The sequence below is a fragment of the Salvelinus fontinalis genome, chromosome 39 (assembly GCF_029448725.1).
Source record: "Salvelinus fontinalis isolate EN_2023a chromosome 39, ASM2944872v1, whole genome shotgun sequence".
Classification (NCBI taxonomy): Eukaryota; Metazoa; Chordata; class Actinopteri; order Salmoniformes; family Salmonidae; genus Salvelinus; species Salvelinus fontinalis.
Genome location: NC_074703.1, coordinates 16265542 through 16279401, shown reverse-complemented (window position 1 = coordinate 16279401; position 13860 = coordinate 16265542). Strand labels below are relative to the sequence as shown.

Genomic DNA, 13860 nt, shown 5'->3' with positions numbered 1-13860 from the left:
GTTTATTCATTATTATTTTTAAAAAGTGTTTTTAATATAGCAATAGTGTGTAACCTGTCAAAGCGCTGCACCATTGCGTTTTTAATCTCAGCGCAGTCCCCCTAGAATTTAAGAATAAAATGGCATGGTACGTTCCAACACGGACATCAACTGGGGAACAAATGCAGTTTGTTTTGTGGCAGAAGTTGTAGCTAAAATGCACGCATAGGTATGGTTATGAGTTAGCTATCCATGCTAGTTAAAAAAGCCGATTTATTTATTTTAATTTTTAAAAAAGTATATTGTGTTATCTTGCCAAAGGCTGTCATCACTTTTAATCGCTGTAGTGTGTTTTAGGCTGCTAGCGTTTGGGTAGTTTCGCTGGCTGACATTAGCTGTCTGTTATTATCAGCTAACTAGGTAGCGTCATCATGTTTAAACTTTAATAATTAGCAAGCGCTGCTATATTGCAAACTAGCTTGTACAACAGTGGGAGGGAACTGCTAGTTACCTAGCATTTCACAATGTTACATTATCAGAGTATGTCCTGAAGCCAAGGCTACCACCTTGCTAGTGGTTACAAAGAAGATAGGAAAGTGGGCGACAGTTAGCTAGTTAGTCTAATTATTCTATCTACAGTACTGACCGTTTGTGCACTGTTGAACTAGCAATAGCCAGCATATGCCTCTTTGACCCTAACCTACTTACTAGATGCCTGGCTTCTCTATGTGTAACGTACACTTGTTCATGCCTATCCAGCCCTAATTTAACTCCAGAGATACGGGTCTATCTAAAACATTTTGGAGCAAACTTAAGTCGCCAGTACGTTAACTAGAGTAATTAGCTAGCCTACTTAAATGGGCAATCTGAGGTTACTACAATCATTTTTAGACCTTTAAATACATTTTACATAGGATACCCATTGATAATTGAATAATATAACTCGTAGATGCCTCATGAGCTTAGTTCAACTGTCATACCCATCAGAACCCAACATGTAAACGTGTTTTTATTCCTTTTGTTTGCAAACACTGTATAGCTTCAAAATATGATTAATGCTATACTTTTGATATAGATCAGGGGTAGGTAACCGTGTTCCTGGAGTGCCACAGGTACCGCAGGACTTTGTCCCAACTAGGCACCACACTGAGTTAGTTACTTAGTTAATTGATCAGTTCAGTGATTGCCTAAAATCAACAGCTTGTCTTCCAGGTCAGTTCAATCAAAAACATGAAGTGCCTGTGCATTCTAGGACAAAGGTTGCCGACCCCTGTCATAGATGGTCAGTACTTGCATCCATAGCTATGTCCATGAATTTGAGTGGTTACATTTCTCAAGCCCCATCCCGCAGCAGTTTACCAAATCAGTGGCTGTGTGGTCTGCTCTGTAATTGTTCAAACTGCACTTTTCCCCTTTAAGACTGCAATCAATAACACTTGAGACTGAATGATCAACTGTAGTGAAATGGTGTTCTATTGCCCTCAATTGGTGGATCCCCCTTGCTGTTAACCTTTGGAGACCAATAGCCCAGTGGTTATCAAACTCTGGGATAGTGCATCATCAGTTTTCCTCTTGTCATGTCAATCATTGCATACCTATTTATAACTTGTCAGAAATGTCCAGATCAACTAGCCCATGTCAGCTAATGTTTTTTAGCCCTTTGATTTTGTTGTAATGTTTGAGTCACTCATATCACATGAACACACTTTAGACATGACAGTGTATAGAATTGCAAGAAAACTAGCTTTAAAACAGCAACATTTTCTCTCTGCCATCAGGAGGGGTGTCAACTGTTTGTGTCGTGAACAGTGCTTGTGCCCATAGAAATAGACGTGGCGCCCGCAGGGGGGACGTGGGATGTTGCCCAATGCTGGAAGCGGGGCCTGAGTGAAAAGGTTTGGGAATGTACAGTTTGGGAACCTACAGCTTACATGATGTCAGTACAACAGCAAGAATGATGTCCCATTATGTGATCACTGTGACAGCTGTCACCTATGACCTTTCACACATTTCAAAAGCTTCCATCTAAACAACCCCCTGACCCACGTTTGCCAAGAGAAGGGTGTTTCACCGCACCCTTCCTAGAAAAACTGGAGAAGTCTGTTTCTGGTATATCTCTCTCCTAGTTTAATTGTAGCAAGGGATCTATATGACTGATGTGTTTTGCATTTAGGAAAGTTCTGATCTCATGATTATCTTGTCACTCCCTACAGTAATTTCCTCAGTGACTACCACAGAAATTAAATGGACATGTTAATTAATGTTCAGGCTTTAGGCTATATGAATCCCCCTCAACGAGATAGCCCAGTACCGGAGCATGTAAGCTTTCTCTCGCTTGTGCATACGGAAGTATTATTTTTGGCTTTCAGTACAGATATGCTGTTTCAGTATAAGGAAGTTCTAATAATCTAATATCCTATTTTTTGAAATATTAACCCCTCTTCAATCCTGATGCAGGTGGTAAAGTCAAACCAAAGAGTAAATACACCGGACATGAACATCACCAAAAATACATTTAGCATGGCGGACTCAGGTCGAGGAGCCAGCTACACAGTGCCCTGTGACGACTACATCCATGTGGTGGAGTTCAGCCCCTTTGACAGTGGCTCAGCTGCGTCCCTCCTGGCCTATGGAGGAAGCCAGTATGTGGTGGTAGGCACCTGCCGCTTCCAGGTGAGTGGTTGCCTGCCAGATTCCTCTTCCTCATGTCCTATTTTTTAGCCTCCCTTCTCAAAATGCATCAGAGGAGAAGATCCTCCCAAGGTTCCTCTCTGAGGAGGCATGGATAGGGGACACAAGGAAATGAGCCAGTGTTTTGGTTCCATGTGTGATATAAACCACTGCTATATGTGTGACGTGAACCCCTGTTTGAGCAGGAGGAGGACATGGAGGTAAAGGGGGTTGAATTCACCACGCTGCGTGTTTTCCATCATGTGTTACGTGTGGATTGCCTCACATGGCGTCTCGGCTGGACAAGCTGCCCCAACTCATCAGGTAGCCTACCTTAAACCTTTTAGTTCTTACAGCTGTCTTCTGTCTTTACATCAGGGTGTCTGGTCCTGCAGTACTGCTGGTTGTTTCAGGCTTTCCTTCCAGCCCTGCAGTAAGGAACACCTGATTCAGCTCATCATGGTGCAGACTGACGACGTGGTTAGTTAGTTATTTGGACCAGCCACTGCTGTGGGTTGAAGCTGCGCTACTGTTTTTTTTCTCTTAATCTCCTATGTAAAATGTATTTATAAAGCCCTTTTTATATCAGCAGATGTCACAAAGGTCTTATACAGAAACCCAGCCTAAAACCCCAAAGAGCGAGCAAGCAAGCAGGAGAGGGCGAGAGGGATACTTAAGATCACACAGGACTCCAATAAGACAGGAGAAAAACATCAGATAGGACAGACCCACCCTAGCCCCCCGGCAGATAGACAATTGCAGCATAGATATTGGGGACTGAGACGGAGGGGTCGGGAGACACTGTGGCCCTGTCCCACGATACCCCCAGACAGGGCAACCCACTTTGCCAAAGCACAGCCTCCACACCACCAGATGGATATCAACAGACCACCAACTTACTACCCTGAGACAAAAGCAGGGTATAGCCCGCGAAGATCTCCCCCACCACACGAGCCCGAGGGGGCGCAAGACCAGACAGGAAGATAACATCAGTGACTCAACCCACTCAAGTCGAGTATAGCGGAAAGAGCCTGGCAAGACGTGATGCACGCCTCCTACTAACGACATGGGAGAGCACTAGCAAGCCACTTATTCAGTCCCCGTAATAGGGCAAGTGGAGAGAATCCCAGTGGAGAGAGGGGAGCCGGCCAGGCAGAGACAGCAAGGGTGGTTCATCACTCCAATGCGTTGCTGTTCACCTTCGCACCCCTGGTTCCAGACTACACTCAATCATAGGACCTACTGAAGAGATGAGTATTCAGTAAAGACTGAAAGGTTGAGACCGTTTCTGCATCTCTCATATGGATCGACAGACCATTCCATAACAATGGAGCTCCATAGGAGAAAGCTCTGCCTCCAGCTGTTTGCTTAGAAATTCTAGGAACATTGAGGCCTGTGTCTTGTGAACGTCGGTACGTGTAGGTATGTATGGCTGGACCACCTGCTTATCCATCTACACCACCTCTGTGTCAGTCAGTGGTATGAAGCCCTCAGTAGTCTTGGCCCAGCTGTATTCTTCATTCCCCTACCGTATGAAGCCCAGTCATCATACTAGTCTGTGGCCCACTGTAGTAGTGGAATACCAACCCAGTTATTTCAGGTGTGGTTTGATTTTAAAAAAGGAAGTTGAACGTTATTACATAGAAAGCAAGGTTTTCCTCTTAATTGGAATGGTGGATGGGAATGCTGTAATCCCGTGGGACATGTTTCCAAGTTGCTTTAATTGAAAGGGAAAGGCAGTGATACTTCCTGACCTTCCGTGGTTAAGTCTGCAGGGCCCTGGAGGCCGGCGTGTGACGTGCGCACGTGTTATTGCACTGATGGCTTCCCCGCTCAAGTTCCGTCCCTCCCCTAGTTTTACACGTAGTTATGCCTTCCAGGAAAAGCAGTGTTCTCACGGGCGTGCCTGAGGCAGGGGCCGGCAAGGGTGCTAGGAGGAGAGGGGGGGGGGTTAAGGGGCTTACACTATGAGGCTCCCAGATTCTACCAGGCCAGCCATTTGAGGTCCAGTCAGGAACACTTCCCCAGCATTAGCTCAGGGTCAAAACAGACCTAGTCATTAGTCAACCCTATGACATTGACAACTCTTTGAAGATTGTCTCATGAAGAAATGTTCTCCCACTTGGCACCTGTTCTTTCATTGATAATATTCCTGCAGTGTAGGCTAAATCTAGATAGCTAGTTCATATTGCAAGACTGTGAAGTATGTATTGAATTAGAGGTTTGATGAGTTGAAAGAAGGGTGAAATGCCCTCCACAATTCACTGACTACTAGGCTATGTATCAGTTGTTGGTATACTCACCTGTACCAGTTGCTTGGGGGAATATTCTGGCTGTCTATCGTGATATCATGCCAAATCCATCTGTTCCTGCGACTGCAAATGTGTGAAAATGCGTCTGTTTTTCTTGCAATATGTGTGTTTTTCTTGCGATATGTGTGTTTTTCTTGTCATAAGTGAGTTAGTGTAATTGTGTAAGTAATTGCAGGCGCTGGTATATACTACGACTGATTAGAGGCAAAGTCGTCCCCCAGGTGTTAGAAATGCTCAGATGGCGTGAGGAATCTTTGTTTTTCTCCATGTTTATCTTCGCAATTAGAATCTCCCTGGCAGTGTTTCCATTGATCCATGTCCAAGTTTTTACCCCCCCCCCCCCCCCCACACACACACACACACACACACACACACACACACACACACACACACACACACACACACACACACACACACACACACACACACACACACACACACACACACACACACACACACACACACACACACACACACACATCCAATTGTGTCAGCCCGTGCTGCAGTGCATTCAGACACACGCATAGACCTGGACGTGTGCCTGGGTGCGTGTACGTACGAGTGTCTTATAGTAGGATGGGCTCTTTTTTGATGTTCTCTTTGTTTATCTTTTTCTCTCTCTCTCTCTCTCTGTGTTTCCCACCAGATGTTGCACTGCTGCAGCAGACAGAAAAGTGAGGCTGTTGACTTCTGATCTTCAGAATCAACATGAAGTCAAGGTAGAGTACTGGTGCCCCTGCTCTCACGACTAGATCCCACTGGAACTACTGCACCTGTCAGTTCAGTTGGCATCTGCTTTCTTTAAAACAAACCGTTTGTATATAGCACACTGACAGTAGGCACTTAGTGAATGGCTTTTATATTAGCCTAATCAAGAACCCAGCGCACACAAGGAGCCAGGGAACTGTCATGCAGTCTATGGGAGGCTCGCACCAAATGCAGCGTTTTGTTAATTGTATCTTCTGTGGCGATGTCTGTGTGGTTGTCTAGGTGATTGAGGGTCACACCAGCTACATCAACCACTTAGTGTTCGAACCCACGGAGGGGAAACAAATGGCTTCGGTCAGCGATGACCATACATGCAGGTCAGTCCGAACCTCCTCCCGGTCTCATTCAGCAAGAATAATATGAGTGTGTGAGAGTGTCTTCCCCCAGCTCTTGGATCTGTGTTCTGTTCTCTGTTAATGGTGCAGAACGTTCTGACTGTGTTTCCAAAATGAAACCCAATGCTTATCACAACACACCCCGGTGTTGCCGTGCGTAAGCACATAGCCGCTTCTCCAGCTTTTTAAAGTAATTGGTTAAATATGGAAATCCAATTAGCTGCAGTACTGGTGGAGGTTGTTCCCCTCCTTAGGGTTGACTCTTAACAAGGTCCCCCAATGTGGCCTATCAATCAGTAGCTAGGTAGTGGAGCAAGGAAGGAAAGAGTGTGTCATTAGCCAAAGGGGTAACTATGGGGTAACCTGGGCACAGGAGGTTGGTGGTACCTTCATTTGGGAGAACGAGCTCATGGTAATGACGAGCACAATCAGTGGAATGGTATCAAATCCATGGTTTCCAGGTGTTTGCTATTCCATTTGCTACGTTCCGGCTATTATTATGAGCCGTTCTCCCCTCAGCAGCCTCCACTGAACCTGAGGGGACCTCCTGTTACCTTAGTAACTAGGGTTGTTGCTAGGGTCTAGACAGGGTGAAAGCCTGGCCCAAATCCTACTCCCTCTTTGCTCCTTCCCACACAATGTGAGCTCTTATTGTTTGACCAGTGATTGATGGGGGAAAACGTTTAATCAAGTTAGCAACTTAGAAATGAATGACTGGCCCCTACTTTTCTCTCCGCTATGGCCTGAAAGAGCACGTCTCTCATATCCATCTTTAAACCCAAAGCTCCCTGGATGAGAAACACACCTGAAACATCTGCTTTCTATTCATGAACTCTAAAATTTCAGGAGCCTGAAGCTCGTGGTTACACTTCCAGTCATCAAAAACAGGCCATGGTTGAATTATCTCCTCAATCTCCTTCCGGCCTGCCTAAATGCTCTAAAGTGTTGGTTAGGATGAGGGCTGTGGGGAGAGAGAGGCCTCAGCTAGGGCTGGTGATGAAGCTCTGCTACTGCGAGAAACATCGGCGCACAGTTCTCCCTCAGCCTCCCTCTATAATGGTCTGGCCAGAGAAAACAGGGGTACGCTTTCTCGGCTCCATCTGCAGAAAGATTTAAATTCTGTCACGTTGAGAAAATATGGGACGCAGGAGGAAGAGTGAGGTGGAACTAGGGAAAGATCAAGTTAACAGGAGAGGGGCCTTCCAGGCAGCCCACACAAACTGAGACCCCTGATAGGGTGAGAGAAAAGAACAGTGGACCGGCTTCTCTACTTGCGTGCGTGTTCGTACACTTGGCAGGTTGTCCTACCATAACTCTGCTGTGTTCTTTGTCAGCACTGTCCTTTCCTGCGTGGGAACTCTACTCCAGCCGGAGAAGCCACCTGTAGCAGCTAGAAGGAGGTCACAGCCTCCCACTGAGGTCAGAGTGTCTGCCAGAGGTCCCAACCTCTCTGGGCTCGGCTCCCATTGTGTCTGATAGCTTCCAGTTGGATTTGCAGTAGGTATGTTTCTGTTGTGTGACAGCTCTGGCTTCGTGTTGACACGGATCAGCAGAATACAGCTTACTCAAAGGGCTTGAACAGAGACACCTGCTGCAACTATTTGATGTGCGAGATCTACTCTGTGTGTGTGATCTACTCTGTGTGTCATCCTTTTGGGAAGTATTTCTGAGGCGTTATCACAACAGTTTGAGCCTTTCTCCCCCCTCTAGCCCGTCAGTCAAGCTATCTGTCAGTTAGTATGTCCATGTCCACTCTACAACATCCCAGTCTTTCATCTCCTCTTTTCTCATTTTCTTCTCATGTTCTCACGCTTTCTTTTTGCTCCGTTGTAGGGGATCCCATCATCAACTCTAGCGAGAGGAGCAAACCGATCCAATAAAAATGACTAATGGCCGAGTTAATTATTTCAACAGTCCAAATGTCTGTTAAAGAACGTGTTATTGTTCAAGACACTTGAGCAGGTCCGATCAAGATGGATGTTGGTGTGGTTTCGGGGAGGACGGCGTGCTGTGCACCTCTGCCTGGACTCCCCTGTGAGGCTCTGAGGCGGGATTACTGTTTGTATTTCTCAACCCTCGTTCCGCCGAGAGTCACCAAGGTTATTTACCCTGCACACTCTCATAATTTAGTTCACACGGTGCACACTACGTTTCCCATTTCCTCCACTCATTTGGAAACCATTGACCAAAATGAAAAGGTGTGGCTGCTCACATCTACACACAGACTTCAAATGCAGTCTCGCCTTTCAACTCTATTGTACATAAAGCCCAGTGTTATTGCTTGATGTCACATCAGTTGTTGTGTTATGCAATTACACAGCGCTGTGTCAGTGGTGGTCAGTCTTGTTTCTTGCCCCCTTTCACCTTGTTCAGCAAGGATTACATAGAATAAAAAAAATGAAAAAATCTTTCCCCATTTGAAGGGCAAAGTGGTGGACCACAACTTGGCCGGTTGCGGCGTAGCGTGCGATTGAACTCTGCTTGGCAAGTGGTCTGAGAAGAGAGGGTTTATGCTTGTTTGTCTGCTGTGGTCTGAGGTTTCCAACCTCGCTCATGCTCTATGGAAGAGGGTCTGCACCGCACTCTACACAGGGCCATTCTGACTTCTGTGTCGTGTCAAGAAGCAAAAGCTCTCATGGAGAAATATGTTTTATCCCCTGCAGGGAAGACACAGGAAAAGTTGTGTTTGTTTACTGAGGTCTTCATCTGTAATGGGGCAAAATCATATCCTCTCCGCCGCGACTCTGCAAACATCTCTCCAACATGTTTGGCATTTAGACAGGCTTTGGGTCTTTATTAATGTCTTCTGCATGACCTCATCAGTCAACGCATTCACATCAGTCCCAGCCATACAGTCCTTTAAAAAAATATTTTTAACCACTTGCAAGTTTATTCCTCCCTGGTTCAGGGGAATGTTCTGTTAGATACGAGGCCTTGTGTTTGCTGAGGAGGGCTCAGATGTGGTTGAAGAGTAGATCCTGGTCTTGGGAGCAGCCTGTCCTCTCCAAGTCTTTTATTACATCCGGGCGCACGTTTGCCTTGTCCTCGGCCTTCTCGCTCGTCAGTGCAGGGCCCCGCCCGCCTGTCTTCACAGCTCAAGGGGGAGATTACAACCAAGATCCCTTTTTCCCTGAAAGAAGGGCAGTACTAGTGAGGCTCTGTGTGCGCATCTCTTGGACAACTGACAGAAGTTAGATAAATTACACGCAGGCATTACCTGCTTTCATAAAAACACTGGCATCACTACAGGCCTGGTGTGTGCTGCTCACTCATTAGAGTACATTCCCGAAGAGAGTCTCACAGACGCCTGGGGAAAGATGGGTTTGGATGGAAGCTTGTAACTTTTTTGACATGGATCCTGTGAGACAAAAACAGCCAGCCAGCCATGATGTCTTTCTTTTATATTTTTAGCTGCCATTAGCAAGTGTAATCCTTTGTTTTGTGTGCTGTCAGCACCAAGGTGTCTGCCTGCGCTGTGCTGCGCGTCATCTCCTCTCCCCACACAGGGGGTGGCTGTACTCCGGAAGCTATTTTTAGCGCTGCCGCTCGTCCCACTCCAGCACAGCTAATTGAGTGCTTATTAATCTTGTTTTTTGGACTTGATAATTTCTCATTTTTGACAGGACCTGTTTTATCTGAAGCTTCGGACCGGGTTGTTTGTTTGAATCGCAGACTTCCTGTCTGAGGTTGTTTTCTAAACGGGTAGTTAAGGACAGGAGAATAATTTTCTTACAGTCCTTAAACGGTTCATTTCCCCTGAGCACACCCCCTCTCCGACCATCCTGTAGTGTCCAGCTAGTGCCCTTTCCCTTTCATGCCAGATGGCCTCTCTTGACCCCACAGGGTGTAGGACCTGGAGGGGAATGAATCCACTACATTTAGACTAGGCTCCCCTGGCGTCAGTGTGTGCTGGCATCCTGAAGATGTCTTCAAGGTGCGTACAGTAACAGTGCTTTTCAGTTTCATAATGAGAGTTTAAATAATTAGTGAGAGTGAAAAGTTCTAGTGTGAGAGTGAAAGGTTCTAGTGTGAGAGTGAAAAGTTCTAGTGTGAGAGTGAAAAGTTCTAGTGTGAGAGTGATAAGTTCTAGTGTGAGAGTGAAAAGTTCTAGTGTGAGAGTGAAAAGTTCTAGTGTGGGAGTGAAAAGTTCTAGTGTGGGAGTGAAAAGTTCTAGTGTGAGAGTGAAAAGTTCTAGTGTGGGAGTTAATAGTTATAGTTATTGTTAAGAGTTATTTGTCTGTTTGTAGTTACCCACAAGAGAAGAGGCCTGCCTATGTAGAACGAGCAGGAAACTTCAGGTAACTGCTTTGTCCATGCTTCCAAGGTCTTTGCTATCTGGTATCCTTGGGATGTCCCTCCCCCATTGAAATTGAAATGTTAAACTTCTTATGGCTGGGAGCAGTATTGAGTAGCTTGGATGAATAAGGTGCCCAGAGTAAACTGCCTGCTACTCAGTCCCAGAAGCTAAGATATTACAAATTATTAGTATATTTGGATAGAAAACACTCTGAAGTTTCTAAAACTGTTTGAATGATGTCTGTGAGTATAGCAAAACTCATATGGCAGGCAAAAACCTGAGAAAAAATCCAACCAGGAAGTAGGAAATCTGAGGTTTGTCGTTTTTCAACTCATCACCTATCGAATATACAGTGGGATATTGGTCGATATTGGTTGGGTTGGCGCCCCACCTTGGGTTGCGCCGTGGCGGAGATCTTTGTGGACCATACTCGGCCTTGTCTCAGGATGGTAAGTTGGTGGTAGAAGATATCCCTCTCGTGTTGTGGGGGCTGTGCTTTGGCAAAGTGGGTGGGGTTATATCCTGCCTGTTTTGCCCTGTCCGGGGGTATCATCGGATGGGGCCACAGTGTCTTCTGACCCCTCCTGTCTCAGCCTCCAGTATTTATGCTGCAGTAGTTTATGTGTCGGGGGGCTAGGGTCAGTTTGTTATATCTGGAGTACTTCTCCTGTCTTATCCGGCCTGAGCCCTAGGACCATGCCTCAGGACTACCTGGCATGATGACTCCTTGCTGTCCCCAGTCCACCTGGCCGTGCTGCTGCTCCAGTTTCAACTGTTCTGCCTGCGGCTATGGAACCCTGACCTGTTCACCGTGCTACCTGTCCCAGACCTGCTGTTTTCAATTTTCTAGAGACAGCAGGAGCGGTAGAGATCTCAATGATCGGCTATGAAAAGCCAACTGACATTTACTCCTGAGGTTCTGACTTGTTGCACCCTTGACAACTACTGTGATTATTATTATTTGACCATGCTGGTCATTTATGAACATTTGAATATCTTGGCCATGTTCTGTTATAATCTCCACCCGGCACAGCCAGAAGAGGACTGGCCACCCCTCATAGCCTGGTTCCTCTCTAGCTTTCTTCCTAGGTTTTGGCCTTTCTATGGAGTTTTTCCTAGCCACGTGCTTCTACACCTGCATTGCTTGATGTTTGCGGTTTTAGGCTGGGTTTCTGTACAACACTTTGAGATATCAACTGATGTAAGAAGGGCTATATAAATAAATTTGATTTGATTTGGTCATATGGCACTTCCTAAGGCTTCCACTAGATGTCAACAGTCTTGAGAACCTTGTTTGATGCTTCTATTGTGAAGGAGGGGGGAATGAGGGCTCTTTGAGTCAGGGGTCTGGCAGAGTGCCATGAGCTGACCATGCGCGTTCACGTGAGAGTTAGCTTGCGTTCCATTGCATTTCTGAAGACAAAGGAATTCTCCGGTTGAAACATTATTGAAGATTTATGATAAAAACATCCTAGAGATTGATTCTATACATCGTTTGACATGTTACTAACACATGTTTGTAACGGAACTTTTGGACTTTTCGTCTGCTCGCGCCTCATGAATTTAGATTACTGGGCTAAACGTGCAAACAAAAAGGAGGTATTTGGACATAAATGATGTACTTTATCAAACAAATCAAACATTTATTGTGGAACTGGAATTCCTGGGAGTGCATTCTGATGAAGATCATCAGAGGTAAGTGAATATTTATAAAGCTATTTCTGACTTCTGTTGACTCCAACATGGTGGATATCTGTATGGCTGGTTTTGTTGTCTGAGCACTGTACTCAGATTATTGCATGGTTTGCTTTTTCCGTAAAGTTTTTTTGAAATCTGACACAGCGGTTGCATTAAGGAGAAGTATATCTCTAATTCTGTGCATAACACTTGTATCTTATATTAAAGTTTATGATGACTATTTCTGTAAATTGATGTGGCTCTCTGCAAAATCACCGGATGTTTTGGAAGCAAAACATTACTGAATGTAACTCGCCAATTTAAACTGAGATTTTTGGATATAAATATGCACTTTATCGAACAAAACATACATTTATTGTGTAACATGAAGTCCTATGAGTGTCATCTGATGAAGATCATCAAAGGTTAGTGATTCATTTTATCTCTATTTCTGCTTTTTGTGACTCCTCTCTTTGGCTGGAAAAATGGCTGTGTTTTTCTGTGCGTAGGTGCAGACCTAACATAATCGTTCGGTGTGCTTTCGTCGTAAAGCCTTTTTGAAATCGGACACTGTGGTGGGATTAACAACAAGTTTATCTTTAAAATGGTGTAAAATACTTCTATGTTTGAGGAATTTTAATTATGAGATTTCTGTTTTGAATTTGGAGCCCTGCACTTTCACTGGCTGTTGTCATATCGATCCTGTTAACGGGATCCCAGCCATAAGAAGTTAAATGGTTACGGTAAGGGTTTATTGTTAGGGTAGAGGTAGGAATGTCCCAAGGATCCTGAATGCTTCCAATTCCTCTGACCTTCAGAGTATTGTGATGCATGTTGTGGTAGTCCGGCTGATACCGCTGCTGCCGACAACGCCCATGATAATGGCTGTGCTGAGGATGATAATGGTGATGGCAATTACTGTAACCACGGGTGTCATGGTCTTCCAGGTGGTCTCGGGTCAATGAGAATTTCTTCTCCACAACAGGAAAGATCAGCAGTTAGTTACTAGTGCATCACCTGGGTCACCCGCAGGTCAGTGAGCTGTGTGTTTGGCTGTTTGCATTTACACAGTGTGTCAGTTTCTGAATAATACAAGTGTGGAAATAATGTTCAGTAAGAGTGTTGGAAGTAAGGATAACGTAACGTGCTTCCTGGACCTGGTTTCTTATGTTTATATGGTGGTGTTGTTGCAGCCTGTGATGATTGGATCAACCACGGTGGGGGCGGGTCTAAGCTGGCACAGGTCCCTCCCACTCTGTGTCATTGGCGGTGACCGAAAGCTCTCTTTTTGGATGACAGAAATGTAATGAGGTCACTTCCTATGGACGTATTAGAGGTAATGCAAATGTACATTGAAACTGTTTGACCTGAGGTGTGGTCAGATATTTATATTTTCATAATTTTTCAATAAAGTATTTCATTTTCCATGTTTTTGTTTGCTTTGAGTTCTGTATTTAAAGTTTAGACACATCCTGGACTTTTGATGTTTATTTAAGAGTCCGACAACTGACCGCCCAGACAAACAGACAAACTGTCATACCCAGACAAACAGAAAGGTGGAACTTGGCTTCTGTGAAAAGCGGGGCTGGTTCTGTCTTTCTCAGAAGTTTTGTATCAGTACTAGTTTGTTATGATGTTCTGCCAAGCGCCTCAGGGTGAGCTGCAGGTCACAGGAATGTGTGCGCTCAATGCTGCCAGCACTCTACTCTACCGGTCAACATCACAATCCCTCTACAGGTGCTTTCTCTCTGTAAAACAGACATACACACTCACCCATACACATAATCTCTGTCTCACCCACACCCACACACACACACCCACA

At 45.2% G+C, this 13860-nt stretch overlaps 1 long non-coding RNA gene across 1 annotated transcript; it reads left to right on the top strand.

Annotated features, from left to right (window-relative positions):
- The first annotated feature begins 5 nt into the window (after positions 1 to 5).
- On the top strand, positions 6 to 13465 carry LOC129838556 (uncharacterized). Its single transcript, XR_008756868.1, has 2 exons — positions 6 to 2973; positions 5608 to 13465. It is a non-coding gene; the product is annotated as an uncharacterized LOC129838556 (long non-coding RNA).
- The last annotated feature ends 395 nt before the right edge of the window (positions 13466 to 13860 follow it).